Below are 14,561 nucleotides of genomic sequence, written 5' to 3' on the forward strand. Positions count from 1 at the left end.
GACGGCAGTAAAATTGTACTGCAGTCAGCCTCAAATCCTGGTTCTCTAAATTTCCTCAGTAGCGATTCACGAAAAGAACGCCTCCTTTCCTCTAGACTCCCACCCGAGTCCCTGAAGCATTTCCGTAACACTCGCGTGATGATCAAACTTACCAGTGACAAATCTAACAGCCCACCTCTGAATTGCTTGTATTTCCTCCCTCAATCCGACCTGATAGGGATCCTAAACGCTCGAGCAGTACTCAAGAATAGGTCGTATTAGTGTTTTATAAGCGGTCTCCTTTACAGATGAACCACATCTTCCCAAAATTCTACCGATGAACTGAAGACGACTATCTGCCTTCCCCACAACTGCCATTACATGCTTGTCCCACTTCATATCGCTCTGCAATGTTACGCCTAAATATTTACTCGATGTGACTGTGTCGAGTGATACACTACTAATGGAGAATTCAAACATTACGGGATTCTTTTTCCTATTCATCTGCATTAATTTACATTTATCTATATTTAGAGTTAGCTGCCATTCTTTACACCAATCACAAATCCTGTCCAAGTCATTTTGTATCCTCCTACAGTCACTCAACGACACCTTCCCGTACACCACAGCATCATCAGCAAACAGCCGCACATTGCTATCCACCCTATCCAAAAGATAATGTATGTAGGTATAAAATAACAGTGGACTTACCACACTTGCTGGGGCACTCCACATGATACCCTCACCTCCGATGAATACTCACCATGGAGTTACAGTTGCAGTTAATTGAGGAAGCAAGATCTAAGCTAAATGAAGACACTTTTCATAGGATTTATTGCCCTACACAAAGTGGTTCGATGGAGTAAGACGGTGTGCGATATTTGGAATCCTTGCAAGTAAAGATTTAGGAGTGGGATGAAAATTCAGTGTGAAAGGATGTTGTGACGTGTTGGTTGAGATGCTTAGTGCACCCCTAAGATGCCACAGATGATATCCCTAGTGACAAACAGGGAAGAGAAGTTCCCCATAAGATCATGCAAATTTAAAAGAAGCAAGATCGCACAGTGGATAACATCTTATTAAGTGAAAATTACTAGGAGTGGGCCACTTGAGCATGAAAGTATGGGTACCACACCTCCAGAGACATAGTAATGAAGGGATCTATAAAACTATGAAAGCAAACTATTGGTTACTATAGCGGTCTTGTTTATCCCCAAAAAGACACCATAAAAAGATTTATACAGTGAATCACAATGCAAATATTTAAGTGGACAAGAAATTCATATACAAACTACTGCTTGGTGGAAGTGGGTGGGTACATAAAGAATGATATAAAACCACGTTGCGAATGTGCCACCGATTGCAAAAATGTCAGTGACTTACAGAAGGTTCCCTGGAAAAGCATGAACGAACAAGATACTCTTGCCAAGGTGCACAATGCAACTAGTTGACTGCGAAAATTAGATATGTGAAAATCTGATACAAATTAACTGACTTCATGGCCACCTCATTTTGGTGGACGTAATGACAGCGCTTACCTCTCGTAAATTGTGTTTAGCTCGGCCTCTGTACTCTGCTCAGAGACGTCTCTCTGTGTGATGAGGTGGAACAAGTAACCGCTGTACTGCCTAAGGAGAGGAGTCCTCCTCAATCTTCCTGAAGGAAGTATCTCCTAACTTTACTCTCAAGACTCTGACGTTGCTGCCAGGTCGGAATCTCGCGGCCGATTGCAACACACATTGCATGTTCCAACCAGAGCTAATTTACACGACTGGCCATTAAAATTGCTACACCAAGAAGAAATGCAGATGATAAACGGATATTCATTGGACAAATATATTATACTAGAACTAACATGTGATTACATTTTCATGCAATCTGGGTGCATAGATCCTGAGAAATCAGTACCCAGAACAACCACCTCTGGCCGTAATAACGGCCCCGGTACGCCTGGGCATTGAGTCAAACAGAGCTCGGATGGCGTGTACAGTTACAGCTGCCCATGCAGCTTCAACACGATACCACAGTTCATCAAGAGTAGTGACTGGCGTATTCTGACGAGCCAGTTGCTCGGCCACCATTGACCAGACGTTTTCAATTGGTGAGAGACCCGGAGAATGTGCTGGCCACGGCAGCAGTCCAACATTTTCTGTATCTAGAAAGGCCCATACAGAACCTGCAACATGCGGTCGTGCATTATCCTGCTGAAATGTAGGGTTTCGCAGGGATCGAATGAAGGCTAGAGACACGGGTCGTAACACATCTGAAATGTAACGTCCACTGTTCAAAGTGCCGTCAGTGCGAACAAGAGGTGACCGAGACGTGTAACCGATGGCACCTCATACCATCACGCTGGGTGATACACCACTATGGCCATGAGAAATACACGCTTCCAGTGTGCGTTCACCGCAATGTCACCAAACATGGATGTGACCATCATGATGCTGTAAACAGAACCTGGATTCATCCGAAAAAATGACGTTTTGCCAATCGTGCACCCATGTTCGTCGTCGAGTACTCCATCGCAGGCAATCTTGTCTGTGATGCAGCATCAAGGGTAACCGCAGCCATGGTCTCCAAGCTGATAGTCCGTGCTGCTGCAAACGTCGTCGAACTGTTCGTGCAGATGGTTGTTGTCTTGCAAACGTCCCCATCTGCTGACGCAGGGATCGAGACGTGGCTGCACTATCCGTTACAGCCATGCGGATAATATGCCTGTCATCTCGACTGCTAGTGATACGAGGCTATTGCGATCCAACATGGCGTTCCGTATTACCCTCCTGAACCGACCGATTCCATATTCTGCTAACAGTCATTGGATCTCGACCAACGCGAGCAGCAATGTCGCGATACGATAAACTGCAATCGTGATAGGCTACAGTCCGACCTTTATCAAAGTCGGAAACGTGATGGTACGCATTTCTCCTCCTTACACGAGGCATCACAGCAACGTTTCACCAAGCAATATTGGTCAATTGCTGTTTGTGTATGAGAAATCGGTTGGAAATTTTCCTCATGTCAGCACGTTGTAGGTGTCGCCACCGGCGCCAGCCTTGTGTGAATGCTCTGAAAAGCTAATCATTCGCATATTCTCCCTGTCGGTTAAATTTCGCGTCTGTAGCACGTCATCTTCATGGTGTAGCAATTTTAATGGCCAGTAGTGTAATACACAAGTTTAGCGGTTCCCTACTCTTGGAGATTTTGTCTCGGTTAACGAAAGAGATCTATTTCTCCCTGAGCACGGGGAAGAAAGAAGAAAGTCTCTCCCAGTATGCGACAGATTTTCAGTCACAGCCAGTCAAAAGCTGCACTTGTAGGCGCCTGCGGGAATTCACTCCTCCTACCGAAGTTATTACTGCGAGCCAATCAGAGAGCCCGTTACTAGAATCTTAACTAACATTCCAGCTGGCCACACTGGACTTAATGGCATCTCCTGTGCGTCAAAGCCTTGTGGTATCTCTTGTGCTTCAGATTCTTACCTTACATATAAAGATTCATTTGCACTTCTCACACAGTGCAGTGTTATGGCATGAGGCCAGGCCTTCTTAACGTTCCTGCTGGACCAAAATGGCCAGTTGTCCACATCTGCTCTACGTGCATGGAGAGTGGCTTTCGGCAGCTGGCAAATTTATGACTGTTCCATTCCCTTAAGTGAACTACCTTCTAACGGACCAGCTGAAAGCCCTGAGGGCAACATATTTTCTGTTCAGAGATAATGACCTTTCTAGACTCTGAGAAGCTCACCTGCAGAAACCAGCACGGTTTTAGGAAACAGCGGTCATGCGAGACACAGCTGGCCCTCTTTGTGCATGATATACAACAGGCTCTAGATACCAGCTCCCAGGTTGATGCCATATTCCTCGACTTTCGAAAGGCGTTAGACTCAATTCTGCATTGTCACTTTCTCCAAAAAGTGCGCGCTTGAGGACTATCCGATGACATATGCAGTTCGATAGATAGTTTTCTAACAGACAGAGAGCAGTATGTCACGCTGAACAGGGCGACTTCAACAGAAACAGTGTAACTGCAGGTGTGCCCCAGGGCACTGTAATAGGTCCGCTGCTTTTTACGATTTACGTAAACAATCTGGTTGATTATACTGACAGCGGCATTAGATTGTTTTCTGATGATGCTGTAGTCTACAGGAAAGTAGTATCACACGAAAGTTGTGATCAAATCAGTGAGAAAATTCAGAAAATAAATGGGTGGTGTAATGACTGGCAGTTGTCTCTCAATATTACTAAGTGTAACTTACTGCGCATAACAAGGCGAAAATCCCCATTAATGTATGAATAAAAAATAAATGCCCCGTCTTTGGAAGCAGTGACATCCGTCAAGTATCTGGGTGTGACTATTCGAAATGATCTCAAATGGAATTATCAGATTACACAAGTAACGGGCAAGGTGAGCCCTAGATTTCGGTTTATTGGTAGAATCCTGAAGCAATGCAGTCCTTCAACAAAGGAAATTGTTTGCAATATGTTAGTTCGTCCAGTCTTGGAGTACTGTTCGTCTGCATGGGACCCTTACCAGTTGGGTCTGATTCAAGAGATTGAGAAGGTCCAAAGAAGAGCGGCAAGATTCGTGACTGGTACATTTAGTGATCACGAGTGTTACAAATCTCATAGAAAGTTTGAAGTGGGACACACTTGCAGATGGACGGCGCGCTCAGCGGAAGGGGCTGCTCACTAAATTCTGAAATCTGATCTTCGCTGAGGATGTAGAGCATACATTATTACCACCAACCTTTCAAAGATGAGGGAAATTAGAGCTCGTACTGAGGTGTTCAGACAGTCGTTTTTCCCTCGCGGGTTCCGCAAGTGGAACAGACGGGGGGGAAATATGACTTTGGCGCGAATTGTGCGCATCACCACACACCGCTTGGTGTGTATATATGTAGATGTAGATGTAGGCTTCTGAAATGTCACTGTACCAAGAGGGCAGGAGTTATAGAAATAATTAGAAGTGCAGTCGTCGGCAATAATGGATAATATTGCGTGCAGCTTTCATGCAGCGTAGGTTAGGACATTGTTGTCCTTGGTGAAAGTGAGGAAGAATTACAATGATTAGCCAGAACGTTATGACCATTTACCTAATTGCCGTATGTCCACCTTTGGCATGGATAACAGCACTCAGATTTCTTGGCATGGATGCAGTGAGGCCTCGATAATAATAATAATAATAATAATAATAATAATTTTATTGTAGGGAATTGTATCTATGCTTTATAGATCTAGAAATGCATATGACTGGGTTCCTAGGAGGAAGTTATTGTCTGTTCTACAAGATTATGGAATAGGAGGCAAACTTTTGCAAGCAATTAAAGGTCTTTACATGGATAGTCAGGCAGCAGTTAGAGTTGATGGTAAATTGAGTTCATGGTTCAGAGTAGTTTCAGGGGTAAGACAAGGCTGCAACCTGTCTCCACTGTTGTTCATATTATTTATGGATCATATGTTGAAAACAATAGACTGGCTGGGTGAGATTAAGATATGTGAACACAAAATAAGCAGTCTTGCATATGCAGATGACGTAGTTGTGATGGCAGATTCGATTGAAAGTTTGCAAAGTAATATTTCAGAGCTAGATCAGAAATGTAAGGACTATGGTATGAAGATTAGCATCTTCAAAACGAAAGTAATGTCAGTGGGAAAGAAATATAAACGGATTGAGTGCCAAATAGGAGGAACAAAGTTAGAACAGGTGGACGGTTTCAAGTACTTAGGATGCATATTCTCACAGGATGGCAACAAGTGGAAGCGAGGTGTAGCAAAGCTAATGCAGTGAGCGCTCAGCTACGATCTACTCTCTTTTCCAAGAAGGAAGTCTGTACCGAGACTAAGTTATCTGTGCACCGTTCAATCTTTCGACCAACTTTGTTGCATGGGAGCGAAAGCTGGGTGGATTCAGGTTACCTTATCAACAAGGTTGAGGTTACGGATATGAAAGTAGCTAGGATGATTGCAGGTACTAGTAGATGGGAACAATGGCAGGAGGGTGTCCACAATGAGGAAATCAAAGAAAGACTGGGAATGAACTCTATAGATGTAGCAGTCAGGGCGAACAGGCTTAGATGGTGGGGTCATGTTACACGCATGGGAGAAGCAAGGTTACCCAAGAGACTCATGGATTCAGCAGTAGAGGGTAGGAGGAGTCAGGGCAGACCAAGGAGAAGGTACCTGGATTCGGTTAAGAATGATTTTGAAGTAATAGGTTTAACATCAGAAGAGGCACCAATGTTAGCACGGAATAGGGGATCATGGAGGAACTGTATAAGGGGGCTATGCTCCAGATTGAACGCTGAAAGGCATAATCAGTCTTAAATGATGATGATGATGATGATAATAATTTTATTGTCGGTCAGCTGATTACAGCAATAGACAAAGTCAAGAGCATATATTTCTACATAAACTACTATATCGAAGTAAATTGGTTTACATAAAATAGGTACACGTTAGAATACAGTATTTTCATCCTCAAAGAATTCATCAATGGAGTAAAACGGATTGTTCACTAGTGGCTTGTATAATTTAGCTTTAAAGATATTTACAGGCAGTTCTTTAAAGTCAGCACTTAGTCTATTAAACATCCTTAGTCCAAGAACTAGGTAAGAGTTATGCGATTTTGATAATCTGTGATATGGTATGTCTACAGATGTTCTGTTTCTAGTATTATGGCTATGAATATCACTTCTCAACACAAAATTAGACACATTGTTTCTAATGTACATTAAAACATTGTAGATGAATAAGTTTACTACTGTAAGACACTGCAATTTAATAAACAGAGGTTTACAATGTTCTGTTTTATCAGAATCCGTTATTATTCATATTACTTTCTTCTGTAAAAGTAAAATGTCATTTACATGACAGCTACTGCCCCACAGTAAAATTCCATAAGAGATGATGCTTTGGAAGAAGGCAAAATATGCTGATCTCACATAGTCATTGGGAACATGTCTTTTTAAATTTCTAATTAGATAAATAACTCTTGAAAGCCTAGCCAATATATTTTTAATGTGTGGTTCCCACGTCAATTTATCGTCAATAGTAACACCTAAAAATTTAACAGTTTCTAATTCCTGGTAGTTAGGAATCTCTCTGAGCCTAAAGTAAAGTGTCTGGGTTTTGTTTTCATTTAGCAAGAAGCCATTAGCTTTGAACCATAATGAGGACTGAGCAAGGGTATTTTTGGTCAGTGTTTTCAGTGTACCTAGATCAGAGCTTTTATGTAGAAAAGTTGTGTCATCAGCATACAATATTGTATGAGATTTTATGAATAAGGGCAGGTCATTAATCATTAGTATAAACAGTAAAGTCCAAGCACCGACCCTTGAGGCACTCCGAACCTAACATTAACCAAATTTGATTTCTCCCTACCAATGCACACGTTGCTGGAGGGAGTTAACATCCGCACACACAAGTCACGTAATTCCTGTAAATTCCAGGAAGAGGACTGATGAGCTATGGCGCCGCTCTCAAGAATATCCAAGATGTAATTGATTTGGCGGGGGGGGGGGGGGGGGGGGGGAGAGGAAACAGATCAACTTGAACTCGCCACTGTGTTTCTCGAATCAGTCCATCACTCTCTTGGGCTTGTGATATAGCGCACTATCTTCTTTAAAAATGCCGCTACTGTCAGGAAGGGTTGTACATAGTCTGCAACCAGTGTACAATACTCCTTTGCCTTGCACAAGCTCCACTGGATCCGTGGTTTCCCATGTGAATATTTTCCAGAGCATAATGGAGCCGCCGCCAGCTTGTCTCTGCCCCACAGTAGAGGTGTCGAGGAGCTGTTCCCCTGGAAGATGACAGATGCATGCCCTCCCCTTGGAATGAAGAAGAAAGTATGGGAGTCTTCAGACTGTGCAATGCTCTGCTACTGCCCCAGCATCGGGTGCTGATGGTCACGTTCCCATTTCAGCTGTAGTTAGTGAACCGTGGTGGCACATGCACACGTCGATGGCTGCAGAGGCTCATAGTTAGGAGTGTTTGGTGCGCTGTGTGTTCACATGCACCTGTACTCTGCCCAGCATTGAAGTCTGATGTTAATTCTTCCATAGTTTGCAACCTTCCAGTTTTACCACTTTGCCCAGCCTACAATATCTGAATCTGTAATGAGGGGTCGCTGCCCAACCCCACAGTGTCTGGGCATGGTTTCACCTCAGTTTCACCACAGGCTGAAGACGCTCACCACAGCACTCCTCAAAGGCCTGACAGGTCGTGCAGTTTCCAAAATGGTGGTGCTGGGCTTCAGGGCCATAATATTCTGACCTCAGTCAAACTCAAACAGATCGCACACCATCCCCATTGCACACACGGACAGCACAATCACTGATACTAAATGCAACGTGCGTGTCTGACAAGCAGTCATTCCTCGCTAGGTGATGCTGCTGTTGTCTAGACGTGTTTATATCAATAGTGGGTCAGTGGTCATCATTTTCTCGCTGATCAGTGTACGTGACCTTTTGAATGGTATGAAAAATCTAACTGGCACAGAATATGAACTGAGAGTAAAGCAAAGAAAGATGAAAGCGATGAGGAGTAGCAGACATGACAGTGGCGACAAATTAACGTCAAAGTTGGGGACCACAAAGTAGATGAAGTGAAGGAACTCTGCTATGTTGGAAGCAAAATAATACATGACTGATGAAGCAAGGGGCATATAAGAAGCAGACTAACATAGCCAAAGAGAACATTTCTGGCGATAATAATTGTATTAGTGTCAAGCGTAGGTCTTAATTCGAGAAAGCAATTACTGAGAATGCACATTTAAAGCATAGAATTGTATGCTGTGATCTTTAGTCCAAAAACTGCAGCTCTCCACACACTCTATCCTGTGCAAGCCTCTTCCTCTCCAAATAACTACTCCAGCCTACATCCATTTGACCTTGCTTAATGCATTCAGTCCTTGGTCTCCCTCTACAATCTTTGGACTCCACACTTTCTTCCACTCTCAAATCGATGATTCATTGATGCCTCAGTATGTGTCCTATCAACCCATTCATTCCTTTAGTCTAGTTGTTGCATAAACTTCTTTTCTTTTCATTTCAATTCAGTAACTCTTCAACAGTTATACGATCTACCCATCTAATCTTCAACATTCTTCTTAGCCACACATTTCAAGAACTTCTTTTATCTTTTTGTCTACATTGCGTACTGTGCACATTTCACTTCCATATAAATGTTTTCAGAAAAGTGTTGTTAACACTTAAATTTATATACAATGTTAACAGGTTACTCTTTTCCAGAAAATATTTCCTTGCTATTGCAAGTCTGCAAGTCCTCTTTAATTCTGCTGTCATTAGTTATTTTGCTGCCCAAATAGCAAACCTCACCTACTAATTATAGTGTCTCACATCATAATTCCCTTGGCATCATTTACTTTCATTAAAATACATTCCATTACTCTTATTTTATGGTAGTTGTTGTTTATATCATAATCTGTTTTTCCTGACACTGTCCATTCCATTCATCTCATACAAGTGCCTCTGTCAGCATTACAAAGTCATCAGCAAATATCTTCTGCCTGAACTTTAATTACCTTTCTAAATTTTTCCCTTCTCATTTCATGTCCTCAGACTCTTATAATTGCAATATTTACGGTATCCCAGTGCCTATGTTATTCCGATTTGAGTTGCAAAGTTCCTTTGGACGTACTACAGCCGTTATGAAATACATGAAATGTATTTGCAGTTGCGAATATGGATGACCACCAGTTATAGAATGGAATGAAGACAATGAAAATTTGTGCCAGACTCAGACTCAAACCTGAATTTCCTGCTTATTGCAAGTGGTTGCCTTACCATTTGGCTATCCATGCATGATTCACGCCCAGACCAATGCCATCTACGGAACGTATATACACAACAGAAAATTTCTAAAAAATGTCCATCAATCTGGCGTCTTCATGTGATGTGGTCCTCCCTGCACAGATATAGCACTCACATCGCGGACCTGGTGTTCTTGAAATGAGACAGTAAGAGAGTTCTTAGCGAGCTGGATAAAACCCACTATTGTGTTTAATGAGGCACTGGGAGAACCACAAAGGTCCAACGCACAGAAATGAAGTTCTGAGAAAAATAGATGTTAGTAAAAACAAAATTTTTAGACAACCTATCATCACAGTCTAACATAACAGTCGCGACACTTCGCCTCGACTTTGTTGCTTTCAGCGCCAGCAGCGCCCAGTAGGTTGAACTGTGAGTTCGGCGCGATCGTGAAAGCGAACAGTGATTGTTTATTTTGATTTATACAATGGTTTTTACCATCGGGAGCGTTTATAGCGCAATAAATTGCAGCAGCAACAGGAAGAAGACACCACAGCTGTCTTTTATAGGTTTCCTACGGATCCTGAGAGGTAAATACCATCATGTTACTAAACTGTATCGTCAGGATTCACTTGCAAACTGTATGTGTATAAATGATGACTGTTCCGTTTTAGGATCCCCCCCCACCCCCCACCCCCCACCCTCTGGTTTCCTCCTTCCTCTCAACCCCACACCCGTTGCCGCGCCTCTATCGCTGTATCCCTCCCTCTCTCCACCTCCACACCATCTCCTTCATCAGGGCAATTTCCAACGCCTCCCCCTCCCGGATGACGAAGTTTGCCGTGACATCTACCCTTCCTTCCAACTATAACCTGGCCTTGTTCCCCCCCCCTCCCCAGGGCCCCCTTTTTCCTCTCCCCTCCTTCTCCCAGAGCGGTTTTTCCTCCCCCCCCCCCCCCGAGACCCTGCACCCCATACTTGCCTCTTTCCTTCCCACATCCCTCCCTACCTGGCCCTCTTCAGCGCGCCTCCCGCTCGTCTCCCCCATCTCTTCCCCGCCCTCCCTTCTTCCGGTCTCCCTCATCTCCTTGCGCCTGGCAGATCCTCTGTTTTAATCATTGTCAGTGTGCCACATCAGTGTTGTGTTTAGTGCTGTTTCTCCTGTCCGTCAAGAGGTGTGATTTTAATTGTGTACTGCCTTGAGGTTCGCCGTCAGTGTTACGTTATATGCTACGCCGTCAGTCGATACATTTTATGCTCCAGTCATACTGTGCCTTGTGTTCTTTTAATTGTCGAAGTGTGTGGCCTTTTATGTGTGCTACTTTTCAACAGTTTTTTATCTCCATTTTACAGTCACCCCGTTTTTTGTCTATTGCCTTCCATGATGTTCCCCCTTTTTTAAATCTATGTTCACCATGTTCTCTCCTTTGTTATTTTTAAATGTCTTCTATTGTTTGTTCTATGTCTTTCGGCTGAAGAGCAGCGCATATGCTGCTGCCAGCCCGCCCCGATGGGGAATTGAAATACAATAAAGAAAAAAAATCGTTTTAGGAGCAGAAAATGGCTAGTTAATAGCAGACGAGAAGACCTTATGAAGAAAGACCCAGTTTACCTGTATATTAATATTAGGTTTTGTTCGCTACATTTCGTACAAAACCAGTTCATGAACGCAGGCAATAACAAACTCCTGTGGAATGCAGTACCCACACAGTTTGACATTCCAAATAAGCCACCTCAGCTGACGATGAAGAGGAAACTGCCACAAAGATTCGACAGTCAATCTAAAGTCCTATGACACAGAAGCAGCCAGTTCAACTCTCCATGTATCAGTGCCAGATTCGCGTGAATCATCAACACAGACCTGCTTTGACGATGAAGTGGTTAGATTAAGTGCAGCTGTTCGTGTCTTACAAAAGCGTGTGAAGTGTCAGAATGTGCAGATCGCTAGACTTCGAGCGAAACTATTATGGGACAAGGAAAATGGCTACAGACAGATTGTTTGAAAATTATTCAAATATTTGGTTTTTCGTGAAATGTAATGTAATCAGCTCATTATAATGTTTTCAGTATATTTCTCCCACTATTTGGCACTTGCTTGTCCCACTTAGAATAATATAAAGATGAAGGTCGTACTTGTGGAGACAGGCGACAATGACACACGGTAGGCCTACAGAACGATAAACGAGCTGTCGATCGCTTTTGCATGTAGAGGTACATGTCTGCGCTTCTTACATGTGAATCTGTGTGTTTATATTCTTTTGATATCAACATGGTAAGCTGCAATTCTGTCCAATGTCACAAGTGTTTCTTCACGAATGTGCCACTCTATTCATGGTTTTTGTCCATACTTGCGCTTATTTTAGAATTATTTTTAGAAACATATATGCCTTCTGATACTACAAAAACTCTTGGAGGCAAGAAAATAACTCGAATAATTTGGAAATTACGTAGGAAATGGATGCAAACAAACATACGACAAAATTACAACCGCAGTTCATGTGAGTAATTACTTATTAGCCATGAATTATGTCGAAAAGAATTGACGTAATAAAAATAAACAAGAACAAATGTATTACTATCGTAATTTATGCAAGTAAATCCATTGCAGCATAGCGCATAGCGAAGTCATAATAGTGTGAAGTAGCATTAATTTTTAATAATAATTATTGGATCTCAGGGGACTAACGCAGGAAAGTTGGAGTTTTCTGTCGGGAGAAACTACAATGTAACACAACAACAGGAAAATGAAATTAATAACAACACATATGAAACATAAAAAGAGCTGTAGCACGAAATGGGGAGAAATCGACACAGAAATCCTAAAAGAAAAGCGAGCGACAAGTAGCGAAAATTAACAAAATGTAAAAAATATCGGAATAATCACTTTAAGCTATATAGGTCAGTTCTAGTTACGGAATACAGCCACTTCATAGTTCATTATTTAGATCGTTTTTGCAGGAGGTTTTGCACTGAAATGTAATAGTGTTTCTATATTTCTAATTGGTCTCTGAACGTCTGCGAAAAAGTAACAAACATTGGATCGGTAACTAGAATACAACTGTGTAGTTTCATTGTACTTATCGATTCCGTGTGTGTGATGCAGTGTTATGAAATTTCTACATTTCGTCGTACTCTATTCACTAATATGAAAAAGAAAAAAAACTTAGAATTGGTAGCTACAATATTTTTTACTTTTTCGCGGTAGTTCAGAGATTAAAAAAAGCTGTAGACATCGTACAAAAATCCGGCCCACACACTTACCAACGTATGGTTGGAATCGGTGACTGGAATTGACCTCCTAGATAGGTCTATTCTAGTTACTGGTTGCAACAGTTCCATGGTTCACTATTTAGTTCGTTTTTCCAGGACGCGAGTACGCTGCAATATAATAGCACTTCTGCATTTGTTATTGCTCTCTAAATTTCCGTGAAAAAATAACAGATATCGGCATAGAATTAACATATAGAGGTCAGTTTTAACTACCGATTCCAATATTTGTTGCTTTTGTGAATTTTCGATATTTTTGTACTGGATTTTTTTAGGATTTCTGTGTCGGTTTTTCCACATTTCATGCTACTGTTTCATATACATAATCATTTATTTCGTTTTCCCGTTGTTTCATTACATTTTTGTTTCGTACTGCCCAAAGGCCCTACTTCCCTGCTGTACGATGTGTTGGATTCAGTAGCTGTTATTATAAAGTAACGCTCTTCTCTAATATTAGGGGAAGTGGTGGTAATATGAAACAGGGTTGTAATATGAAACACCGTAGTATTTGATGACTAGTAATGTCATCTGGCGTCAGTTTCAGTTATCACAAGGGCAATGTTCTGTTTCCGCCACTAGAGCAGTGTTGGCAATTTAGCGACTTTGTCGCTAGAAATGGCGACTTTTGCTTTCGTCTTAGCGACAAAAAAAACTTTTTAGCGACAAAAATTATTTAGCGACTAATCTGGCGACTTTTGGAGTACTGACGACTTTTGAAGCACAAATCAAAACTATTTTGGGCCAGTATTTTCATTAACAAAAGTAAGATTTTAACGATAGAATGGGTACTACGCAGACTTTGTTCTAGATTTACTAAGTTAAATTAAGTTCTTAGCAGATCATGTAGCATTGTTCAGCATTTAGTAAACCTGAATGTGGGAATTGCCTACAGAGTATGAAAACCTTGACTATAGAACAATTCATCATTCATTACCCACTAGCCTGTTATCGTCGTTAGCGCATCGATCTATAATTCTTCAACTTTTGAACTCCCTTTATTTTTCGAATTGACAAAAAACATACTAATATTGAGTGCAATAAAATACATTTCTCTCCAGCAACCTCTAATTTTTCGAAATGTTAACTCACAGTCAAATTATTACCACATGCACAGTGATAACGCAAGAATAATTCGGTGGGCGTATCTCAGACATTATTACGTTTTAAACAATGAGCAATAGGACTGATATCGAGTTACCGAGTGAGTAGATTGTTTCTTGACCTCTAGTTCGCCTGAGTTTTAATGTATTTTCAGTGATTATAAATTGCTGAATCCTATGTTGTGGTCGCTTACATAATGGATTTACCGCAGAAGAAGAAGCTGTACGCTGAAAAATATCGGGATGCGTAGGAAGCAGAACATGAATTCAATGAATGGCTGAAACCAGTCCTTGGAGACTTATCCAAGGCAAGATGTCAAGTATGTGCAACAGAGTTTTAAGCTAAATTGTGTGATATTAGAAAGCGTTCGAAAACTATTAAGCATAAACAAAAAATTGATTTAAAAAGAAACACAAACCACCTTACCTGTGAAAATTGTTCCGAA

Source organism: Schistocerca serialis, chromosome 11, assembly GCF_023864345.2.
Source record: "Schistocerca serialis cubense isolate TAMUIC-IGC-003099 chromosome 11, iqSchSeri2.2, whole genome shotgun sequence".
NCBI lineage: Eukaryota > Metazoa > Arthropoda > Insecta > Orthoptera > Acrididae > Schistocerca > Schistocerca serialis.